General features: G+C 37.8%; 1 protein-coding gene across 5 annotated transcripts in view; it reads left to right on the forward strand.

Moving 5' to 3' along the window:
* The window catches only part of CADM2 (cell adhesion molecule 2), a 611005-nt gene that overhangs the window by 259451 nt on the left and 334522 nt on the right, over positions 1 to 17032 (forward strand). Inside the window, exon 2 of one of the 5 annotated variants that reach the window (XM_051780132.1) lies at positions 16843 to 16886. The exons of 3 other annotated variants lie outside the window; for them this stretch is intronic. The gene's annotated coding sequence lies outside the window, so the exon portion shown is untranslated. Of the gene's footprint in view, positions 1 to 16842; positions 16901 to 17032 lie in introns of all 5 variants that reach the window. One more of the 5 variants, XM_051780133.1, reaches the window with a different exon arrangement.

The following is a 17032-nucleotide window of genomic DNA, read 5'->3' on the forward strand; positions in this document are numbered from 1 at the left end:
GTCAATTATAAATAAGAACACAATGACGTAATTCACTGGAGTATTGATGCCAAATGCAGTGATGCTTTTCAGTGACAGTGAAAAGTGGCAAGGACAGTGAGATGTCTAAATATATATATATATATATATATGTATATAACTTTTGACCACTGTCTGCTCTTGTAGAACAAGGGGGCACTTTCATTATGTGAACTCGTTTTATAGCTGACACTACGTACAACTAAAGTTCAAGAAAGTTCCAGTCACCACTGACTGAGTGGTTAATGGCCACATGGTAAAGATGACATTAATTTCTCTCAAAGATATCGTCAGCTTAGACCTCAAGTATATTTTTAGTCCAAGTGAGGGAGGGTTAATATATTTGAACTAAGATCTGATTTCTTTTGTAAGCAAAGTGAGGTTTTCTCCCCTTTTCTTAAGGCTGCTTTAGAGTGCCAGCAATATCTTTCCACCAATGAAATTTTTCATTGAAAGAAACACGTGAATGGGAGAGTGAAATTCTAAAAGATGTTGCCAAGGTCATTTTGTCTCCTGTTACTGATGTGGTTTTGCACTGCACATGTGATAGTGTTCACAACTAAAAAGTGAAGTGAGAGGAAAGAACACATTTCACCTGAGGAAAAAATCTGACAAACCTGGACTGTGAGCTCCTGGATTTCTGTGACTTAGCTGGGCAAGAACCAAACAGTGAGCTTGTTTTGCATGTGTTTCTTCCTACTGTTCATAATGCCAGCTTCAAAGATCCTATGAATAGAACTGTGTAAATGGTAAAATGTTAATGGTAGGGTAGTAAAACAGGCTCATGTATCTGAAAATTGCTCACACTTTTTATAATGGAGATTTCCTGACTTATAAGATCACACAGGTTTGAAACAAAGATTTATGGCTGCATTGTATTTAAAAGGGCAGTATTTTAAGGGGGAAGTGTAACTTCCCCTGCTAAACCCGGTGCCTCTCGCTGCATGGAAGTTCCCCTTTAATTTTGGTCCATGAATTATACACAGAGAAATATAGAACAAAAAATTCGAGAGCTTCCTCTAGAGGTGATTGTGGATAGGTCCTTGAATCTCATTATGGTAATTTTCTAGTTAATAGACAATTTTCAGCAAGCCTGTGTTGTGAATAATATTTAGTAGAAATGGAAATCGCTGAAACTCTGTGGTGACTTCTGCTTCAGTCCTGAAGAAGGTACAGTCTCTGCTAGCTTTATTGGATAGCAGAGAAGGCTCGACTCCTTTAGACTTTTTTGCTCTTTTCCACACCGTTGCACACCTACTCGTTCACTGTATTCATGTCCCATGGAAAGTGGTTGCTGCCTCAGGCACTAAAGCCCTGATTAACAACTTACCTCATAGATGCTCAGTCTAACTCAAGGTGAGACTGTGAGCAGAATCCAGAGTTGCTTTTCAGCTGAATTAGTTCCCCAGTATTCAGTGTGCAGCCACACAAGTGCCCATTTTGATACGAAGTGGTGTTATGAGGGCAAGAAGAAACAGAAACAGGGACTCCTTTTGAGGAGTTAATTGGGGAAGCACAGTTTCAGCAATCACATTAAGATGGTTGTTAGTACAGTAATTAGTGTATTGTTAGCACTCCTTTTTTTTTTCTCTCTTTTCTTAAAAAGGGCTCTGAAAATGTGCTTGTTCTGCCGTCTGGCAATCTGGTACTGGTGGTTGTCCATGAATCCTTATTGCCTGCTGTCCAAACCGCCTCCAGATCTTTCCAAGGTGTTTGGCTACTGCCGGATTACTCAACAGTTCTAGTTATCCTCCTTCAGTGCCTTCATAAACCCAGCTTCTTACCATAAGCTCCTGTTTTACCTTAATATATCCAGACCCTCTGAACCCCCTTTTCTCATCTGCCTGCTGAATTTTAGCCTTGCCTGAAACCCGCTCTTCGTTATGCAAGTTCACAGTGTTCATTGCCTCAGCCTCTTACCTCAGCTAACAAGCTGGCATCCATTTACTCCTTAGACACCTGCAGCTTCCATTTGCCACATCTAGCACAGCTTGAAGCAGTTTGTTTTGCTATAAATTGGAGTTTATGGTAACATACAATGTATTTGCAAATGTCACAATATTTAAATAACAAACTTCCATGCTCATAAATAACAAAAAAACCCCATAAGCAGCGGTAACAATATGACTCTGTTTCTTCAGTTTTAATGACTTACACAGGTCCTTGTCTGTAACTGAAGTCTCCTTAGGAAACCAGAAAGCTCTCCTAACTTAAATCTTGGGTCTTAGATCAGGCCATATGTTTTTAGACAGGCTACCAGACCACCCACCATCATCCATCTTCATCTTCTATTTATTTTTATTGTGACGACTTCAAATTACATTTTCCCTATTTTACTCTCAAAACTTATTTTGCTTTTGCAACAATCTCTTCAGATAAAGTATTTGCAAAGAAACAGATGGTGATCTTATTTTCTGTGCTGTGAAAGGACAGCAATTCTCAGCTTAGTAAGCAAAGTGAGACCCTTGTGGTATTCAGTTCATTTAGAAGGATAAATCAAGCATCAGAACAGAGAGGCAGTCCCTTTTCCATTAATCACTACAGCAGCAACTGTTATTTCTACAAAATGGTAGAATTGCATTTTGCCAGTTGATGCAAAGAAAGAGTTGCTAAAGCCATGCTGTTCCCATTGACCACTGATTCATTTTCAGAAAGTCTAAGTCTTTAATGAGTATTTATGTTCAAAAGCCACCATTATTCTTCCTTTTAAACTGAAAGAGAGTAGGTTTAGGTTGGCTATCAGGAAGAAATTGTTTGCTGTGGGGGTGGTGAGGAACTGGACCAGGTTGCCAAGAGAAGTTGCAGATACCCCATCCCTGGAAGTGTTTGAGGCCAGGTTGGATGGAGCTCTGAGCAACCTGGTCTAGTGGAAGGTGTCCCTGCCCATGGCAGGGGGGCTGGAACTAGATGGCCTTTAAGGTCTCTTCCAACCCATGAAGGGACTTTAGATGGCTTCCAGCAAATCTCTGACTCTGATGATTTATGACTCTTCCGATATTCTATGTTTGGAGCACAAATGATAAAATATCAGGGACAGGGTAAAACAGCGTGTGGTGCACAGTATCTTTACAGGTGAGTGGGTTATTTCTGGTATTTTCTTTATCTTAAATCGCAATTAGAAGAATAAAGATCCTTCTTATCTTAAAATATAGCTCAATAAGAATGCTATTTCTGGAAGTCTGTTCTATAAGAAGAAAGTCTAGAGAATGCAGATACTTGATCATTTTTCCAATTCGAACACTTAGATTTTTATTCATACTAAAAAAACTATGTTGCAGGGTTTCTTTCTGTTCTTGTTAACTACCATTCCACATCTCAAAGTGATATACTTTAGGGCATGGTCTTGTTTTTATTCTTGATTTCTTCTGAAGTATTTCTTAATGGTAAGTCTCAAAGATGACAAGACAATAGTCTTCTTGCTTTCATACATATATACTGATATACGAAAAGCTAAGATATCTATTTCATTTATTTTCTCAGAATACCTGTTTCAGAAGTAACACCAAGGGCAGTTTAATAAGTAAAATGCAGTTCCCAAATGTGTGAAACTTTAAAAAGAAAAAAAAAATTAAGAGAAGGTCTTTGGTTTTAAGGAAACATTTAAAACCAGTTTAAAGTTAAGCATTAGCTTCTGTGATGGTGAATATGAAGTTAAACAACTGCAGATGATAAAAATACCGATTGTTTGGCACTTATATATGATGAGAGACATTGTAATAAATATCCTATGCCACCACCAGCACATTCAGTGGCAACAGTACCAATAAGTCTTGAAATAGGTGCTCCTTCTTTCTTCAGGGTGAAATTTAGGGGCTGTGTAAGTATGAGGTTAATGCAACAAAGAATGTGCTTGCTATCCCAGAAGATGAGATTGTGTCAGTGTGAAGTAAGTAAGATTTTGTCTTTAGTTGCAATAAAGATCTTGAAAGGGAAATTTTGCAAAATTGTGGCTCATGACTGTACTACTCTAACAGTATTTTATAAGCTCTGTAGCAATTACTAGACATGATATTAAATTAAAATATATTCTCAATGGCTTATTTCCTTCCTGTTTGCTGATCTTTCATTTTTATATTTTTTATATTTTTCTTTCATTTTTTTGTTATACTCCAAGACTACTGGAAGGAAACAGATGCATTTTAGTATAAACATCAGATTTTTGTGCTTGTGTGCTCAGAACGTACTGCTGAACTCTTGGCTCTTCTGCTGAACTTGTCTAGACAAAAATATATGGTGTATTTTTTTCATAGTCAGAACAATTTATACTGGTCCAAGCCTTTTGTGCATTTCTGGTTTTGTAGTAAAATCACTCTACAGTTCCCTGCTGGGCCTCTACATGAGAATTTGCAGAATAACTCCTCTGATTGATGGATTGATTTCCATAGTTATGGACTGTATAGGTTACTGTAAACTGCTTCCAGTATTGGCTAAATAATTATTTCTAAATGTTTAGGTCAAGCGTCCATTGACAACTGAAGGGAGTAAGAAGATAGGAAGATATAAAATACCTTGGAGTTTTAATTCCTGTTTGTCTGTATTGCATTAATTGCTCATCCAAATTGGATGACAAATTGTCTTTTATGTCTGACAGCTGTAGTAAAATTTATCTCAAAAAATTATATCAGCAGTTCTAAGCACCAATAAGAGAGCTGCAGTGACAAATAGCCCGTGAAGTCACCACTGTGCTGCCGCCTGTATTTCCCTGGCTGTTGCTGCAATTTGTTTTAACAAACAGTTATGAAAGCATATGTCAAATAACACTTCATCCAAAGTCTGGCAATAACAAAGTGGCAACACAGTCACCCCTTTTTAATGTGTGGTGTGACTGGTGGCCCCAGGAGAAACGTAACCAATTAATTTGCTTAATATATTCTCCTGACACAAAGAGCCACAGGAGTTCCGCTAAAGAAACTTAGGAATGTAAAAGGTGGTAAAAGATCAAGGAAAATGGAACTCGGCGCTCTTGGGATTCTGAAGCTCTTGTCATCTAGAAATATGATGGTGTTTACTGTAACATTTTATTTCTTGCCCATCTTTTATCATTTCTGGGACAAGACTGGAGTAATCAGACTCATCAGTTAAGACTTGTACAGTCAACTTGATCTGCCAGTCAGTGGAACTGCTTAAGGTGTTACATTTAGATGTGTGTTTATGCACCTTGGAAAAGAAGCACTGTATGATCATTTCCAGCAGAAGGCAGACAACTTACTTCATAAAATAGAAATTTGAGAACATATTTATTTATTCTGTGCTACTTTACATATATAGACAGGTGCATATATCGACAACATTGCTTAGTAAATGCACTATGTGTAGAAATAGGGAGAAAATAGACTATTTTAATGTATAAGTGTTTTTTTATGGAATGTATTGATACATTAATAGTTCATAAAACAATATTGTTCAGAGGAAAGTATTTTAAATTATTTTTTGAAGTATTCTGCCTCTACCCATTGAGTTACAGTTTTGAATATAATAATAAATTATCTTGTCCTTATTTGGTTGAATATGGAAATATAATTTATAATCTTCTGCCAATTAGCTTTTCTCCTTAGTAGTATTTCTGAAGCATTCATTGTCGTTGTAAAATTCTATTAAGATAAGAAAATACAGACTGTTAGACTGCTTAATTTTGCTCAAGACTATCACACAGTGTTTCTCTCAGTAAGCTGGGAAGAGAGAGAATGTAATTTGTACTTTCCAGAGCTTTTGATTTGAACTGATTGGTATATTCTTTCCAAAAAGCTGAGTAAGTTTTATTGCAGTACAAACATGACCTTCAGGAAAAGGTTAAAGATAACTTTAACAAACTACTTTCCCAACCACTCAAAAAGAAACAGTTAAAAATGACGGGGCTCAGCTCCTCAGGTAAATAGCCCTCATTAATTGTCTGTTCCTGACATGCTCATTGTTATCAGACAATTGACAATTGCTGATATTAAATCTGAAACAAGCATACACGATCAACTAATGAAACTGAAATGCCGGAATTAAGATATTGCTAGTTGGCTTTTATAGCTAATGAGGAGGTTTCTGTAGTCACACTGGTAGTTCCAAGTGGTTTAATGGGATTCTTTATGGGGTTTATAGTTCTAAGATCACGTGGTTTAATTATTTCTAGGATCTTAATATGATCTTCATTCTTTTCACCTTTCACATGAGGAGGCTCATTACTTTTCTCCAAGGATCCAGTATGATAGACAAAATGTCAGAAGTAATTAAAACTAATGATGGCCACACACACACAGAAACACTGAGTAGAAATTCAGTCTATCTGATATCAAGAATTCCCCCTGGAAATCTGAAATGAAATGCTTCCCAGTTGAATTTTGACACCTTCTCACCAGCCTTATGGTTTTATTAGTTGGATGGTGTTGTGCTTCTTTGGCACCCTGATTTATCGGCTTATGGGGAAGAGGTCAAACATTTTATGGCCTTGCATTGCTTAGGCTGTCTTTATAACTCCCTGGATAGAATGATTGTTTTGTGATAGGAGTGCCTCCAGTTTAAAATCCAGCATCCTGAAATTTGTTGTAATGGTCCCCAGGTCCCTTTGGCAATAAGAACTATGCTTCTCTATGCTGTAACATTGATATGGCTTCTGGATCAAAATTTAATGTTATTTTAAAACAATTGGGATTGTTTGCATTGTATGTACTCCATCAGCTTTACCTTCATTGCATTCTTGGCAGATTTTCATAACAGCCATATGAGTAATAAGGTTTTTCCAAATACCAAATAGTTGCAGCAGAGCAGGCACCAGATTTTCTATTCAGAATATGAAGACATTAGAATAAGATATTGTCTTCAAGTGGAATATGAGCACTCAGCTCTTCTTTTTAGTCTCTGAATCCGTAATTTCAGGGAAAGGTTTCAGTTTCTTAGCCCTGCTTGTAGCTCAGGCGAGTTGTGACTGATAGGGGCAACTAGATTAATAAAAACAACCAAAAAAAACCCCTATGAATTGAAAATGAGTGGTTCTGCCATTTTTAGGTGCAAATGCTGGGGAAAGGCCATTTACACACAGTCAGGGGCTGTATTTGGTCAGGGGGCAGGGAAGAACTACAATTTACAGCCAAGGGTTTTAGAACATCTGCTTGCCTGGCACATCGGTTTGCTTCAATCCTGGAGCCGCAGTGTGGGCAAGCAGAGATCCAGCTGTGGAGCTTGTGGTGGGAGAACATGGGTGGTGGTGGAAGGGGAAACCTTAGCATGAGAGCAGGACAGTTAGACAGTCACAGCACTGTTCCTGAGTGATCTATACAGTGTATACATCAGACAGGAGCAGCTGTCTGATAAGCAGTTCTTACTGTGAAGAGCACCTAGTGACACTGGCTGATGGTGCAGATCTGTCTCAGCTCGGGGTTCCTTGAGCAGAGAAATTCTAACCAAGAGGTCTGTTAGTTCTCCTCGCCTTTTAGCACTGCTTCAGAAGGAAATGAAACCGGATGAGGCAAAATATATGGCCAAAACTACCAAGTTCTGCTGATAGTCTGAGGCAAAAAGTGTGCCCCTCCAGTTGTAAGTGCTGGAGGGTGCAGTTAGATTGATTTGGAATTAATGTCAGCAATATGAGCCATTTTCATCCGTGTGTAATTGTTTCAGGATCTTCACTGGAAATCTTGTTTCTGTAGCTTTTTAGCTGAAGTGAAAAGACTAGGAAAAAGAGCTGAGCATGATGCTACTTAAATATTGGTTCTGAAAATAATGTTTACTTTAGCTCCTGAATCTCCCTTCTCAGGGACCAAACTGTAGAAACTCTAAATCCAAGTGTGAGATGGTTACAAATGTTCTTAATTCCGAATGCATGAGAATCTTTGAGTGTATGAGTCTATTTCTGTCTTTTTAAAATTCGTTCTATCTCTTCCATATGAGACAAATACAAACAGTGCTTGGAAGGTGGTATTTTGCAGACCGAAATATTACTGACTTGGCTCCTTGCATACGTAGACTTCTTATTTGTAATATATGTCATTTTTATCAGACTATTACTAGAAGTGAAGTAAGCATTAAGAATGGTCCTTGCTTCACCGAGAGCTTTCAGAGCTCCTTCCCTTTTCCACAGTATTAGGAATAGTGCTCATGTGCTCATTTATCTTCTGGTGGTGAATCCTTATCTTTCACACTCGATGAAGCCTTGCTTCAGGATAAATCTTATGTCACTCTACTTCGTCTTTCCTAAATGAAATGCTGTTAATAAACCAAGTGCACACAGATTGCATGGCATTGCCAGCAATCTACCTTGTGTATCTGCTGGTGGGTTTAACTGATGTTACTTTTAATTTTGCTTATCAGATCTAACTTCTCTCCCTACCTTTTTGACAGCCGTGACTGAAGTGGAAATCGAGTCCAGCTTTTAAGATCACTTTGTCATTAGGCTTGCATTGCTATGGTGAAAAGCCACAGATAAAAGGGGCTGATGGACAAGGTGCAAGGATTAAAACTATACCCCCTTTTTGTGTTCACATGTGAGGCAATAGATCTGCAAGATTGAGTTCATTTTCTCCTTGCTATTGTTAATGCTGGTCTGGAAGATGAATATAGAACCTGCTTCTCTCCCAGTATTTTTTTTCTTCAGTGCATTTCCATTTGTGAGATTGTTCACCGGTGCTAAAACTTCATGCCCTATTTTTTTTGTGACAAAAAGCAGAATTTTTTGGAAAGAGAATATTTATATCCACAGAACACCGTAAGAGAAATGTAAGAAAAAATACAAGAAGAGTACATGAAATTTTGCACCTAACATGCAGGTGAAGTACCAAGCTTGCAAAAAAAACAAATAAAAATGTTCAGCTTTGACTAGAGAATATACAAAAACATTAAGCATTATTGACAGCCTAAATAACAACTCCCACTTTCACCCACGCACAACTCTGAGCCAGTGTTGGTTTATTCTTCTTCCCTTTGGAAACCTAAAATCTAGCTTGCTTTGCCTTCAAGTAAATCTTTTGCCACTGCAGTGCTGAAGAATAGGTTGTGGGATGTGGTTGAGTTCAGACCTTGAAAAGAAAACAGAATTGCTCAATTAGACTCTCCAGAAGAGCTTCATTTGTTGTAGTGAATTACATTGGTCACTAGCTACCATTAGGAAAGGAAAAGGGAAAAGGAACAAGGGATCACACGTTCTGAACAGGTCAGATTAAACCAGACAGAAAGGTTCATGATGTCATAAACATTGCAGAGAGTGAAAAAAGACTTTGATAGGTGATAACTTAATTATCTGCCACTATCAGTTTGGAAGGGCTTTTAAACATGTCCAAAGTGTCTACCAAAATTTCCAGCAGGAGTGACAGCAGATTTTTAAGTAAGGATAAAAATGCAGCAGTCTTCCTGGAATAAGAGTCTGACAGACTATGATGAATTACCTTATTATAGTTGTTCGCATGACAAATGTACTTGATCAGTGTTTCTTCTTGGGAATAGTTGAGCTTATCCAGAGGCAAAAGTTGAAAGGAAATGAAAGCTAACTAGTAATCCTAAGTGGAATACATCAGAATTTCTAGCAACAGAAGCTGAGAAACCTAATCAATTACTGTTTATGTCAATAACAAAACAGTTCTTACGTCCCCCACAGTGTTAGTTCTTCCTTTATCTGTTTAGTATTATTGATAGAAATTTCACATACACATACTTTTGTAATTGACTCAGAGGTCTACTTAAAGCAAAATGCTTTATAAACAGCAAGGTTTAGCCTTTTTCTATGCTGCAGGAGTAGCCACGGCACTAACTCAGAGTACCTACCTTGAGCACAGAGGCTGACAGGGAAATTAAGATGGGGCACATCTGCTTGTTGACAAATTGCAGCTGACTGCGTTGCCCAGCTTCCCCAGGGAATTTGCAGCCTTGACAGTCCTGATTATGAGGCCAGTTTGTGGCTCTGTAAGGGGTACAGGTGCCCAGGGTCTGGCAGGGGCTGCCGGGTGCCCTCTGTGAGGAGCAGCCAGAGCTTCCCCTTGCCCTCATTCCTCTGCTCAGGTACAGATGGATACAGAGGATTTGGGGTTGAAGAAGTGAAAGTGTTTTGGGTTTTTGTTTCTCACTATCCCACTCTGTTTTACCTGGCAACAAATTAAATTAATTTTTTCCAAGTCGAGCTTATTTTGTTTGTGGCTACAAAAAAAAAAAAAAAAAAAAAAAAGAAGAGCATTGTCATCTTGCTTGTCCTGTTGCCAAAGGGGAGTGAGAGCAGCTGGGTGGGTGTCTGGCAGCCAGCCAAGGTCATCCTACCACTGCATCTCTGTGCTTTGGGGTTTTTTTGTCTTGACATAGCATCTTAATCCAGGCCTATATCTGGCACACACATATTTTCCTCTTATTATTTTCCAAGTGTTTATATTTACATTAAATGTAAGGTATAGTGTGTAATGCAGAATAATATTCAGACTTTGTAGCTGCTATTTATTAAGGTAACTTGTTGCAGTTTTGTGAAACGGTATGTGACACACGATAATTATCACTGTTTTAATTTCTGCATAATTTCAAAAGAAACTCATGACACAGGACCTAATATGTGCTTACTTACCCAGAATATCAGAGCTCTCCTAACCTGTAGTTTTCTGATCTGCCTACCTTACAATTTAAGTATGAAAGCAATGGAAATCCTTCTCCAGAATTTGGAATTAACAGATAAGCTTTTGATATCTGTAAAGGTGTAAATTAGGTTGTTACCCCAAAATTACATTTGAGAGTCTACATCTGATCCTTCAAGGCTTCGAGAGACAAGGCTACAAGCCTGTCTGTCAGGACATAAAATCTATGTAATAGAACAACTGTGAAATTCAGATGGAGAAAAATCTCAGTATTTCAGACAAATTGAATGTTTTAGTTTAACCTCACTATTTTTTTTTAAACTTGACATAGGCATTTAAAACACTGCCAACTAATTCTTTTGTTTGTTTAGTCCTTAAGCGAAGAATATGTAGTTCTGATAATTACTAACACTTCTTACAAGACTGTGACATAGTAAGCAGGTTAATACACTGGTGAACTCTTGCTCTAAGTAATGGAAGTTAGACTGAAGGAAAACTGTAGGTAAAACCCAATTTTTGTGATGCATATATCTGTGCTGTTTGGGGTGTTCTTAGTGTATTTTTGCTCTTCCTCTGATTTAGGCATTGGCAGTGGTTTTCCTGTCAGTAGTGTGAATTAGGGGCATTTTCCTATGTTTCTAGTTATATATAATTATTAGTTTGTCTCAAGGCACGATTTGAAAAGCAACCATGCATGCAAAAAAAAAACACTTGTGCTGTTGTTTATCTTGGCTTTAGAGGACAGATAAGTACATCTGCATCCAAGCTTTCAAAACTCGTCAGAAAATCATTTTCTAAAGAAGAATTACTTCTATTAACACTTACATTTAAATTGTGGAAAACAAGACTTGGTTATTGCATGTGCTTTGTAATACTGTGTACGTGAAGCGCTCAGCAAACTTTAATGACCTCAATCATATTAAAATAAATAAAGTTAATGGAATGTGTAGTCAGCTATTTTGAGAGTAAGATTGCTGATATAACACAATTTTTCTCATTGTTTTCCTTGAATTGTTCTAGTGTTTCTGTAATTTGGAAAACAGGAGTGGGACTGTATTTGGATCAAAAGGCGTATTTTGTTATCACCATAAGTATCTGTCCAGACCTGGTATGGATATAATGCCTCTGAGAAAATTAGCACCTCGATGGGTTTGTTGGAAATTCTCTAGATCAAGCTCAGTAGCTTTTGTGTTGGAAGTGCAGTGTGTGTAGACACATCAACCAGGATAAAAAAACTAACATACTTCACATCTGGTTTTCAGGAAGTGACAAGCTGTATTTTTGCTGGAAGACTCTCTCTACAACAATAAGGAACTCTGTGGGGACATGAGTAGAAAGTGTTTACTAAAGCAGACACACAGTGATGATGCAAATCACTTTTTTGTTGGTGTTTTGTCTTCACCACAGAGAGAGGCAAACCAGACACAGGGAGTAGGTTCACCCTGACAGTGGTAACACAGCTGCAGAAGTAGGGCTGTAGGGTCCCCCTGGCCTGGGTAAATTTACAATGCACCCTGTATAAACAACGTGCTCCATCTTTCTGGGGGAAAAAAAACAAAGGAGGCGAAGAGCAAAGTGTGTTTGTCTCTAGAAGACTCAAGAGTGACCAGCACTCTTCTGTATAAACATACTCCTGAAGGATTATTATCATTGTCTTTAAACTTACCCAACACGTTTCGTCTTCCTGCTTCTGCTCTCACCTGTGAAGTGAGAAGGGGGGTCTCACAGTCCTTTGTTAGAAAAGTTCAGTTACAGTAGCTCTGTGCTGAGAACTTACGTGTTCATAATAATGAAAAAAAAATCTGTCTGAAAATAAAAGGATTCTGTAGTTTCCACATCGATCTTTGATTTGTGTTCTTATTTGCTCCACCTGTATCTCAAGCAACGTTTAAAGTGGAAACTGAGATTGAAAGATTGAGAAGACAGGTGGGGGTTCTTTGAAGTAATTGAGTTTATGCTATTTAGGACTGATTTCATATCTTAATGGGGTTCATGTGTTATTTGGGTTGAGGAATTCTATCAGGTAGGATAAAGAAACAAGAGAACTACCAGTTTCCTGTGAGTCTCCTATGCCTTTTTCCCTTGAAGGCTTCTATAATTTGTACATTTACTCCTTATCTCAGTTCTTGAATATTCTACTGCCTCTTTGAGTTTTATTTCATTTCTTTCTTTTTAAAATAACAAAACTTAAAATTGCCTGTAAGGACGAAATGCATACATTTAAAAGTCAACTAAAATGGCAAGAATTTGAATGAGAGTTTAGATTTTTACTGGGTCTTGTTGTACTGAATTAGCTATTTTGTCTTTATTTCAGGTATTTATCTTATTGTTGTGCATCAAATAGGTTGAATCATATGGTACTTGTGTCAAAGCAGTTAAACAGAAGAGTGGGTAAAACTGCAAGTTAATTGAATGGATAGACTTGGGTCTAATGCTTCTCTAGCTGTCATTTGCTTGTTTTGTTCTGCTAAATTTAGCTGCTTTTCAGCTCATAGACTTCGAAGTCAGCTCAAAGTCTAGCTCAAGGAGAATTCATAGGATGCAAGCAGGCCTGATTACCCTGACAGCTGTGAGCAAGTCTTGTACCCTGTGCAGTCTACAGGACTGTGGTGAAGATGAAAATATTTATTTTTTTTGTATTTTGGGTTTGAGCTCAAAGGATTAACCCATAGTGAGAAATTAACAAAGATTGAATACATAAAACTCTTAGTTCTAAGATTTTAAATAAGTAATTTGTCTCAAGGGATGGCAATTCAGTAGTTTGACCCATCAGTAGTGACCACAACTAAAAATCATGGGATGTTTTGTTACTGTGGATTATTTTATAATGGATTTCCCAACTGGATTTTAAGAATGGTGTATCTGTTTATTCAAGGCTACTAATTTATACTGTGCCATGCCATAAGGATTGCTGTTGATTGCTGACTGGTCAGATATTTGTTGAACTTGACTTATTCTTGGATCATTGGTCATAAAACCTATAATTTCCAATTTACACCTCAGTTGTAAGGCTCTGATCTCTTTAAATCCTTTGGAAATGAATTTTAAAGCTTTATAAAAGTCGCCAGTGATGCTTTTTCCTTGTGCCATTTCCTGTCTCTTAAGTCTATGTCCCACAGAATTCTCCCTTGGTCTAGTTTTTTTGTTCCCTTTGACTGTGTCAGATCAGAGCATGTCAGTGCCATTTTGCAATCCCACACTAAAGCACTTCTTTTACTAATTATTAAATCGAAATTGCTTGTTGCTCACCAACATCTGCTGCTCAGTTTTACAGCTGAAAATACAGGGTATAATACTCTATTCTGTGCTTGTTTTCTTTTTTTTATTTTCTTTCTTTCTATAAAACATGTCCTGGCTACTAAAACTTACAGGTGTTGTTTTGGTGTTTCAGATGGAAGCAATAAATCCCCGTATATGCTCCTAGAATCTGTTACTCTTTTCCAAACACCATTTTAAACTTTCTCTCACGCGACACAGGACAGTGCTGACGGCTGCAGTTTTGGCAGTCATCAAAAAAAAAACCAGAATAACACATATAAATCCTAAGATAAATGTATTTGTTATTCTGCTGTTTGATGAGAGGAGTTTAAACGGGTGGAAGGATGCAACAGAAAGAGTCTGTCTCTGAGCTCTCTGAGCTCCTCTTTTTTTGTCTTAGACAAATGTCATGACCACTGAGTAGAGAAGATGTGTAGAACTATCACAAAAGTTGCAGTAGCAGGACGTCCATTTGGCAAAGTCTCCCTTTCTCAAAGCCTGCTTGGCTTGTCTGGATGGAAGCCCAAATTTTTATCTTGAAATATTTTCGGATTATAGAACTTTTGCATCCTTCTGCAAGGTATTTAGCAACCTCTAAATAAAACACATTGACATTTAAAATTTAAATACTTTGTTGTTTAAAAACCCTAATAGTTGGTATTCTTGCCAGCATATTCTGTAGTTCTTCAAGAGTAAAAAAACCCTTATTGGAAGTTGTGAGGATGAAGCCAAGCAGCTTTTCTCTAGAATAAAATCAGAGAAACAAACACAAGAAACCATTTACCATTGGTAATGTTTCCTTTTATTTTTTTTCCTTTCTCCTCTCCCCCTCCACAACCATCACTCATCCCGAGTAACAATTACCAAGGAAAATCTAAGCTGAGTTAGTTGCTAAAAAATTACAAACTTAACAAAGGGATCAGGGAAAAAAAATAATTTTAAAGGGAGTTCTGTTCCACAGGTTTCAGTAACAGGGAGAAAAAAATGTTGGCTTTCCTGTCCCATAGCCATTCACTGAGAAAATCAGTTAGGTTGCCTAATGGATAAACAGAACTAGGTTAAAGGAAAGGTTGGGATGCTCTGCCAGCACAACTAGTTTCCCTTCGCTTCTGAGGGTTATCATAATCTCTGTTGTGTCGTTTCAAGCACTGCTGTTACCAGAAACTAACCCAGATCTGTCTAAATGATCCAGTTTAAGAAGAAAACCGAAAACTGTGTTCGAGTTTAAATGCTTTGAAGTCTAGAGTGGGGAATGGCACAAAATAGTGTTGGGTCAGTGCATGGCTACGTAAACAGAGCATGAAGAAACTGTAGCACCTGTGGGGAGAAAGAAATAAGCAGATACACGGTTTTGGTTGTATGAGAGACTCACAGGGTTAAATGAGAGAGAACCCAAAAGTTTCAAGAAGAGAGGACCTGAAGGATGCATCCAGGGGACCTAGTGGTCCTACCCCTGGGCTGTCCATAGCCAGCAGAGCCAGAGGCCACTTGCCCTTCCCCCCCCACCTGTGCCATCTTTCCTGTGGGACATGCAGCTCGTGCACACACATCAGTGATTAAAGTGGTTTTGTGTCCGAGTTCATTTAGTATCCACACTCTCAACATGGTCTTAAAACATGACAGTGCTTGTTTGAATAAGAGGTAGTGATAATTTCACGGGGTAGTTAAGGACACTTCTGCCATGTGCTGTTGTACAGGGAAGGATTAAAAGCCCTCAGACCAAGCAGTTGGTCAAAGTTTTGTGCCTCCTGTGATAAATGGTAGCTTGTTAAAACATGTGGATACCTTTAACAAGGCAGAGACACTGCAGAAGGACAGAGGTGATCAGAACTGAAAATCACCAGCAAGGCAGTCGTAGGTGGACAGGATTTGATTGTGTCACTGAAGCTAGTTTAGATGGAAGGGTAATGGCAATGGGAATGAAAAGAAAAATGTTGAAGTAGTTTTCCTGGCAGACCACAGCAGACCTGAAAGAGATATTGTACTGGTGGATTTCAGCTTACCTCTAAGCATTTGCATGTTGAAGACAATACTTAGTTGGCTGTTTATCTATTCATTCTTGCTGTGTTGCTCATAAGAAGGTAAACTAAATTTAAAACTTCGGTGGGATTTCTTGAAGTTGATGCAAAATTATAAATATGATAGCACTTTATGGGTGTTTTTTTTTTATGTTTTCCAATCCCCCTCACCTAAAAATGTAGTTTATAGCACAGTGAGACCTGACGGTTTATGGCTGCAGCTCTATATTATGGGATGCTTTGTTTTACTTTTCTCATAAGGTGAACCTGGTGAAAAGTGAACAATTGTAGTTGTGGCTGAGGCCCCAGCAATCCACACAAGTGTTAATAAACAGCTTGTAGGAACAAACTTTCAGCATCCATATATATAGATAGATAGATAGATATTCTTCAACAAGCAATTGGAAGAACTTGTAACTGCTCTATTGCTGGCATCATTAGTTACTTTGCTTAAGAGGGTGTATACCATTTAAAGGGTAGGTGGTTTGAAAACATACAAAAAATTCTTAGTTTATACACTTCATAAACAGAAGGTGCCACTACTTCTTCAGACCTTCCTTGAGCTTTAAGGTGCTGCTGACAAAAGCTCATGGTACATTTGTTGGCTGGCTGTTGGAAAAGAAAGTGTAAGATGAAATAACACCTAAGTGCTTGGGTAGCATCCTTAGAAACAAAAAATCAGTGTAGGGTGAGGTGTATAAAAACTGCCTTTGAAAGATGGGAACCTGAATCATACCAAGATATAGACAAACATGGAAGTTGGGCTTTTGTTGAGTTATGATCTTACTTGATAAAAAAAGATTCCATTTACATTCATCCAAGGAGATAAAATGACAAAGCTATGATAGAAGATGCTGTCAAATCTCTTAGATTGATTTAATACTAAAGAGCATTTTGCAACTCAATAGCCTAAACCTAATTTGTTGGTTTTATGTAGTTCAGTCTTCTTTAATTTGCAAAATATATAACTTGAACAACACTGTGAATTAATCTAAAACAATTTCTCTTTTGTGTTCTAGGTAAGAGAATATCAGGTTTCTCGCTATAATCCAGCTACATCAAGGTAACAGATTTCAGGTATCTGAAGCCTGTGATGGGACTGTAATTGTGTATGTATGTATATGAACATCAGATTATCTTGCATATGGAAAGTGTCTGAATCAGTAAAACCTTTGATTTCTGAAGGAAAAGTAGCCAACTTTAGCAAAT

This window comes from Manacus candei, unplaced genomic scaffold (genome assembly GCF_025592945.1).
Source record: "Manacus candei isolate 608988 ecotype Guabito, Panama unplaced genomic scaffold, ASM2559294v1 h1tg000014l, whole genome shotgun sequence".
In the NCBI taxonomy this organism is placed as follows: Eukaryota; Metazoa; Chordata; class Aves; order Passeriformes; family Pipridae; genus Manacus; species Manacus candei.